A 6,198-nucleotide genomic window follows, 5' to 3' on the forward strand; every position below is an offset into this window, starting at 1 on the left:
TATACAGTAGAACTCCATTAACGCGTTCCTCACAGGACACCTGCAAACAAAACAGCCGAAGGAACCAAATGTCAAGAAAGTCGTGTCTGAAGTCCAGAACTGCTATATTATTGGTTATAACAGCCTCTAAAATCTGTCTTGTAAGCATCCGTCGTTTACACGAAGCGAAAGTCTGGGGCTTTCATTTGTCCCGGTTTGAAACTGCAGGCGCCAGGTCGGCTGGAAGACCGGCCAAGTTGTCCCTAAAGGCGTTGTTTCGCACAAAAATGAGTGCCGTCATCAGGCGTGGTGAGTGGCGCTCATCGGCCTTCATGGTGCTTCGTCACCAGCGGGGATCATGACAGAGCTCTCTAAGGCAATTAGGAAGAATATTTTGTTTAATTAGGGGCAGTCAATTTGATTGACGCGAAGGAAATGCTATAGCGCTTTCTTTTTTCACTCTGCAGGCAATGCAATTCAAGTTCCGATCCTATTCTAATTCTGAGTTCATTGCTTCTCACTCTCCAATATATTACTGCTAGACGCTTGGACGCAGAATTGGAAAGCAGTCCAGGCAATGCGGTTGTTTTCACGCTTTCTTCTGCGGCACTGGCCTCGACTTGCGGTTGTGATGCCATGAAATGTGCGTGTGCGTATTCTCTCTCTTGTCGCCACATCGGCACCCATCACTACCCACTTTCTTCTTCTCTTCCCCGTATCCAGTGCAGAGTAGCAGGCCAAACATAAGTCTTTCCGGAAGACCAATTTGTTCTTCCATTCATTAAGCTTATCTCTCTCTCTCTCTCTCCATTTCCGATTCTCTTCGAATTTCGGCTAGGCATCTAGGCAAAATGGGTCCCATTTATAGTTCGCGTCGAGTCTTCACACCGCTGCCAGCGTAGTGGCTCAGTGGTTAAGCGATACACTACTGCACATTAAAGTGGCTGGTTCAAACACAGCCGCAGGTACGGCTTATGAGACACAGGTTGTCTTCCCGAGCAATGCTGCAAGGAGTAGCTCCCGCAAGATCCATTTTTGCCCAGATCGTTCTTCGGGAGGCTGCATATTTTGCACGCCGGCCTGCTGTTGTATGAGTCATTTTCTTATTAGTAATTTTAATTTTTCGGACTAATTATTCGTGCAGCGTTTCCCACTTCTCTCCTGCTACTGGAGAGGGCGAAGGGGAGAGTTCCAACATGTCAGGGGGACGGTTGACAGGTGGAGAAAGGAAAATCCCCCAAAACACCACCCAGCAGGTAGAGGCTTCACAAGCCTCTGAGGAGCTTTAGATTTCATGGCCCTCCTAATGCCATCGCATTAAAAGAAAGCATGATCATAGAAACGGACAAACCACAAAGCTTAAGGGCAATGTCCGGCTCCGTTTGCGGCTTTCACTTGCGTGGGGACCCTCTTGCCACTTCTGTGCTTCGACTATCGACATCCAGGCATGTCCTGTTTCCCTTCCACTTTCAAACGTGCTTCTGAGCACCTGTGTTAATACTGCCTACTTATAGCACCGTTTTAAGTGGAATTTTCGTGAACAAAACTGATTCCCTTTGTTCAGGGGTTCAACCAGATCTGTCTCAGTGGACGATAAATGATGCTTCTGGTTAGTAATACAATGAATAATCAATCAAGCAATGTGACAGGCGCCTATTCGCTTTTGAAGAAGGAAGTTACCTCATCGCGTTCATTAGAAGTGTTAACTCACTTCAATGTGTGCTATGGGGCGAATACGGAAAGCCGCTGATTTTTTCGCCTATTCCCTCCCCTATGTTGTTCGTCGGATGCATGATACCGGTATCTGGTGAGCTCACGGAAAATGCTCAACCGATACGTTTCGGCGCTGCCGGCCAATATCATAGCATCTCTGCAGCGATGCACGCCCCATTTTCCCCGCTCTTAAGTCCACACTTGGAGCCAGCAGTTTTGCGTCCTTGCACTGCCTAGCTGCCGTGCTCAAGCTTAACGATGGCGCGCTATACGATGTTCCAAGGCGAAACAAGCTCCGACCAGCACTCAGGCGTCGTTTCCGCTGTACGCCTTAGAAGACCACTTGTCATCAGTCCGCGCTGACCTGTGGCACCAGCTACTCGCCAAGCACGTGAATATATAGCAGGATCTCCCTGGATGCCAACGACGCGGTCCTAGTGCACAGGGCTTTCTTCTCGCGGAATTCGACAAGCTCTTCGTGCATCATGCTTCCAGGACCGAGTGCCTTCACGAAGGCATCGCGTGGATGTTCGTCGAGCGCTATCTGTGGGCCGCCCCCGAAGCACTCAACCTTAGCTTCGAGACCGGAATCTCCATTACATCGGTATCCGCAGTGCGGCCACGTAGGCGCGCCTGCGCTTCAACGCCTCCATCATAGCCGGCCGGCACGCATTCGTCAGAGAAATCGCGCGCATTCTCAAGACAGCCCCGTGGACCGGTCGCAGATCGGCGGCAGCGTGGTAGACGTAGCGAAGTTGAACTGTCCAACCTCACATCGACACCTTCGCGATTGAGCGCCTGTTCGACTCTGGCGGCGTAGATAATCTATACAGCACTTTCACCAAAGTGAAGAAGGGGGTCCAGACCATGAGCTTTATCAATTACTTCATTAAGTACTGTGGGACGCTCAGCCGGTATCTGGGAAGCGACCTTCACGAAGTCCTGTACCACAGGCGGCTCTTCGATGAGACGCAGCGTCTGGTGCAGGACCTTTACTACTCGAACTCCCTGCGCATCTCCCTCGTCGCTCTCCAGACGCCACTGCCCTCGCCGTAATGCACGTTCGCCATTAACGTCGGAGGTCTGGGTGCGTACGTGGCGCCCGAGTTGAGTCGCTCCTTCGAAGCCGCACGAACACTTGTCGACTCGCAAGGAGGTGCTCGCACCTGATGCCGACTACAAGAGCAAGCTGTCGTGCGACCTCGACTCCTCTGACAAGGTCCAGGGCCATGGTTCTTATTCTGTAGGGGACACTGCATATCAGGCCGAGTTCTTCCCTCACGTACCCTTGCCGGGGTCCTTGAACCTTGTTGCAAGCGCGCCATCACCTCTAGAGCCGACTACTTTACCGAGGTGGTACACCTTCCTAACCTTTAGGACTTCAGGGACAACCAGCTGTTCTTCCTCACCTCCTGCCACACGATGTGTGCCCCCAAAGATGCCCCCACGCGGTGAGGCTGTGGGAAGAGCTTCCGCTCGTTCGCCGACCCCATTCTCTGCCCCGTCGATTCGCCCATGGACCTGCGTAGGAAGTGCACCTTCATCGAATACTGAGCGCGCATTTCTGTAGCCCAGCCATGCTAACCACGAAATTTGTTCAATGCATTCATTCAACAGCTATAACACCATGCATATTTGAATAACTTATCTGAGTCGTTCATACAAAGGGAAAAATACGTTGGACCATTGACGGACGTCTCTATTGTGTCCGTTTCTTGACCTCCCTTTTGCGTGTGCGCTTGTGAGATCGTTCGATAGACCGACGATACCCTTTCAACGTTTCGGTATAACGCAAGATACATGAACTTGTTGTACTCTGTTGAATGCATGCCGCATTGCACGAAAACCTTGTGCGTGTCCTCAGAAAAATAATTGCTTCTTTTGTATGTAGCAGCAGCATTGCACAAAGTCGTGTCTCAAGCATACGGGGTCAAAACACGTTTGTTCATTGCCCTCGAGGCATCATTGCGTCTGTAGTACGCAACGTTAGTGCTATTCTTTTACGCGCTACCATAATTAAGAATTTTTTCCTCCTGGTCGAATATCTCAGAGATTCCTTGCCTTGTCTTAAACGCACAAATGAGTTGCTGTTTGAACAAAATTTTCCAGTTCCATGTTTTGCGCATCCTTCCCTTTGGCTAACGTATGCGTTTTAACAACTGTTATAGGACTCGCTTTTTAACAGCAACGAAATAATTCACTGGGTGCTGAGATTTTGTTTTCTTTTAATCTCTGAAAAGTACGAACCTTTGGTTTCTGCGTCATTTGCACTTTGCATATATTGCAGTGTATTTCTTGCGCTAAGCTAATTACAGGTATTCGGAGATGATGACTGCTTTTAGAAACTTTGCCAACAAATTTAAAAACCGAGGTACTTTTGAAACGCCGCGACACGTGTGCGTGGTAGACAGCCACGGTTAGGGTTACCGGGCAAGAGTGTGACCCCTATAAATACACGGAAATAATACCTTGAGAAATATTTTCCTTCTTTCACAGCGGCTATTCTTTATCAGCTGGCTAGTCCTTAGAAGAAGAGTGCGATAAAGTATGAAATGTAATTTGGGAGGTATATTTTGAAAATGCCCTGATAACTAGGTTGAAGCCGGACATAACCCCAACAGGCGCTCTAGCGGCTGGGTGTTTCCCGCTTTTCTTTTCTTGGAGTGTGACTTGCTGCTGTCTGCGCCCCATTTTCTCACTAATGCAGTCGTCCAAAATAGGAAGCGTCGGCAACCCTACACGAAAAGGGGTTCTCAAACGACTTGATAAGCGAACGAAAGCGTTCCGCGCGCAATAGGAGACGACAGCGTAGACGATATCCCCAGCAACCTCCGGCTCCTGCTTCCGCGAACGCCCCCTGTATTTGTAAACAAGGTGTTGGTCTATAAAGGTTAGGTTGATCACGAAAAGTAAGGATGCTGAGCACTTAAAGCAACCTGCAGCGCTCACCGCCTCAGCTTAGATATGAAGTGGACAGGTATAACAGTCCCATAAATGTGCGTTTTGTGGCCTACCCGCTGTCAATGCTTCCTCTGACCCTAATGTCTTAAACGGTTCCTTCGTCTTTCGGCGGCATCCCCCACCATCGCACAATCGATGCGCATTTTCGAAACCCTGCGAAGAAGATGTTGGCACCGCTGCAAGGTTCTCTTGCCCCTCTCATTTGCACTACATGTTGCAGTGCGAAATCCCCGACAGGCGACGGTAGACGTTGTTTCAGTTCGTTTGTTTTTTATACCTGACCTACCATGCAACTATTGCGCGCCCCGCCGTGTCGATAACTCTGGTGAAGAGAGTCTACCTTCGCATACTTCAGGCGCGGGCGATTTTCGCGTTCCCCCTTGCTCCACGGACGCCGCTTAGGACGACAGCCAAACCCGCGACCTCGCCGAAGGCGCGTATGCGCGTAGCTCTCAAAGCGCGACGAGCTGCCGATCCAGGTCGTGGCCACTGCGCGCGTATCGACACTAGGGCGTACACAAAGTGCTACACTTGGAGCGAGACACACAAACGCAAGCATGCACTCTCCCGAGGCTTAAAGACACGCGCACGTACATACAGAGAGTAGGGAGCGCACTTCCGCCTGTGGCGGTGCGCGCCCGCGTACGCATAACGGAGGGCGAAACGGGAGCAGGGCCCGGACTTCCCTCTGTCTGTCTTCGCATGCGGGGCTGCGTGCAGGGGCGCACAGCGAGCCGTGGCGGCGCTTCTAATTGCGCCCTCCCTCGCGGCGAGCGGAACTACTGCGATTTCACCCCGTGCACGCACGAACGGCGACCACGCTAAAACGGGGTCGTCCTTCGTGCCTCGAGGTGATGGGGAAGCCGTAGCTACAGGAGAAGGGGCGGATGGTTTTGGCTTTCACTGACTACATGGCATTCCGTTTAGGTCTGAGCGCCGAAGGGGAAAGTGAAAACTTATGATCGAAAGTCAGTCTGTTTGCCCCAAGCTAGTTTCAAGCCGACCCAGCCGAAGCACCTTTACGCGCAATGCGTGTAGTCATGGTCACTCTGTGACGGTGGCTCGGTGCAAGAAAACACGTTTGCTTAACCCTGCTTCTACAAACTTCACAACATTGCTGCAAGGAGGGATGAGTTTTATTCATGACTAAACGAAGGCGCTTGCGCTGACATCGTCGCATAATGCAGCAATAATTTTGAGTGATGTACGCATGCAGAACATAGCATGATGCAGGAAGGATCCTGATGCACCTCAATGATGGCCAGGTATAGGCAGCCTGAAAGGAGCTTTTCCAGCAAGCAGTGCAGTGTGACGAAGTCAGCGTATAATCTTGCTCCCGGTGCATGGTCAGGGACGTTTGTCCCTCACTGTCCTGGGCGTTCACCAGCTTCTGCTGTGTAGTGCCACTTGACGGTGGCCCAGCGCAACTCTGGCGGGGCCAAGCGACAAACTTGTGCGGCAAATCCTTGGTTTAAAACATTCGTTGCCTGTCAGGGCGTTCGACTCCCGGTCCCGTATGAAACACACTCTCTAGTTCCGGAATGT

Source organism: Amblyomma americanum, chromosome 2 (assembly GCF_052857255.1).
Source record: "Amblyomma americanum isolate KBUSLIRL-KWMA chromosome 2, ASM5285725v1, whole genome shotgun sequence".
Classification (NCBI taxonomy): Eukaryota; Metazoa; Arthropoda; class Arachnida; order Ixodida; family Ixodidae; genus Amblyomma; species Amblyomma americanum.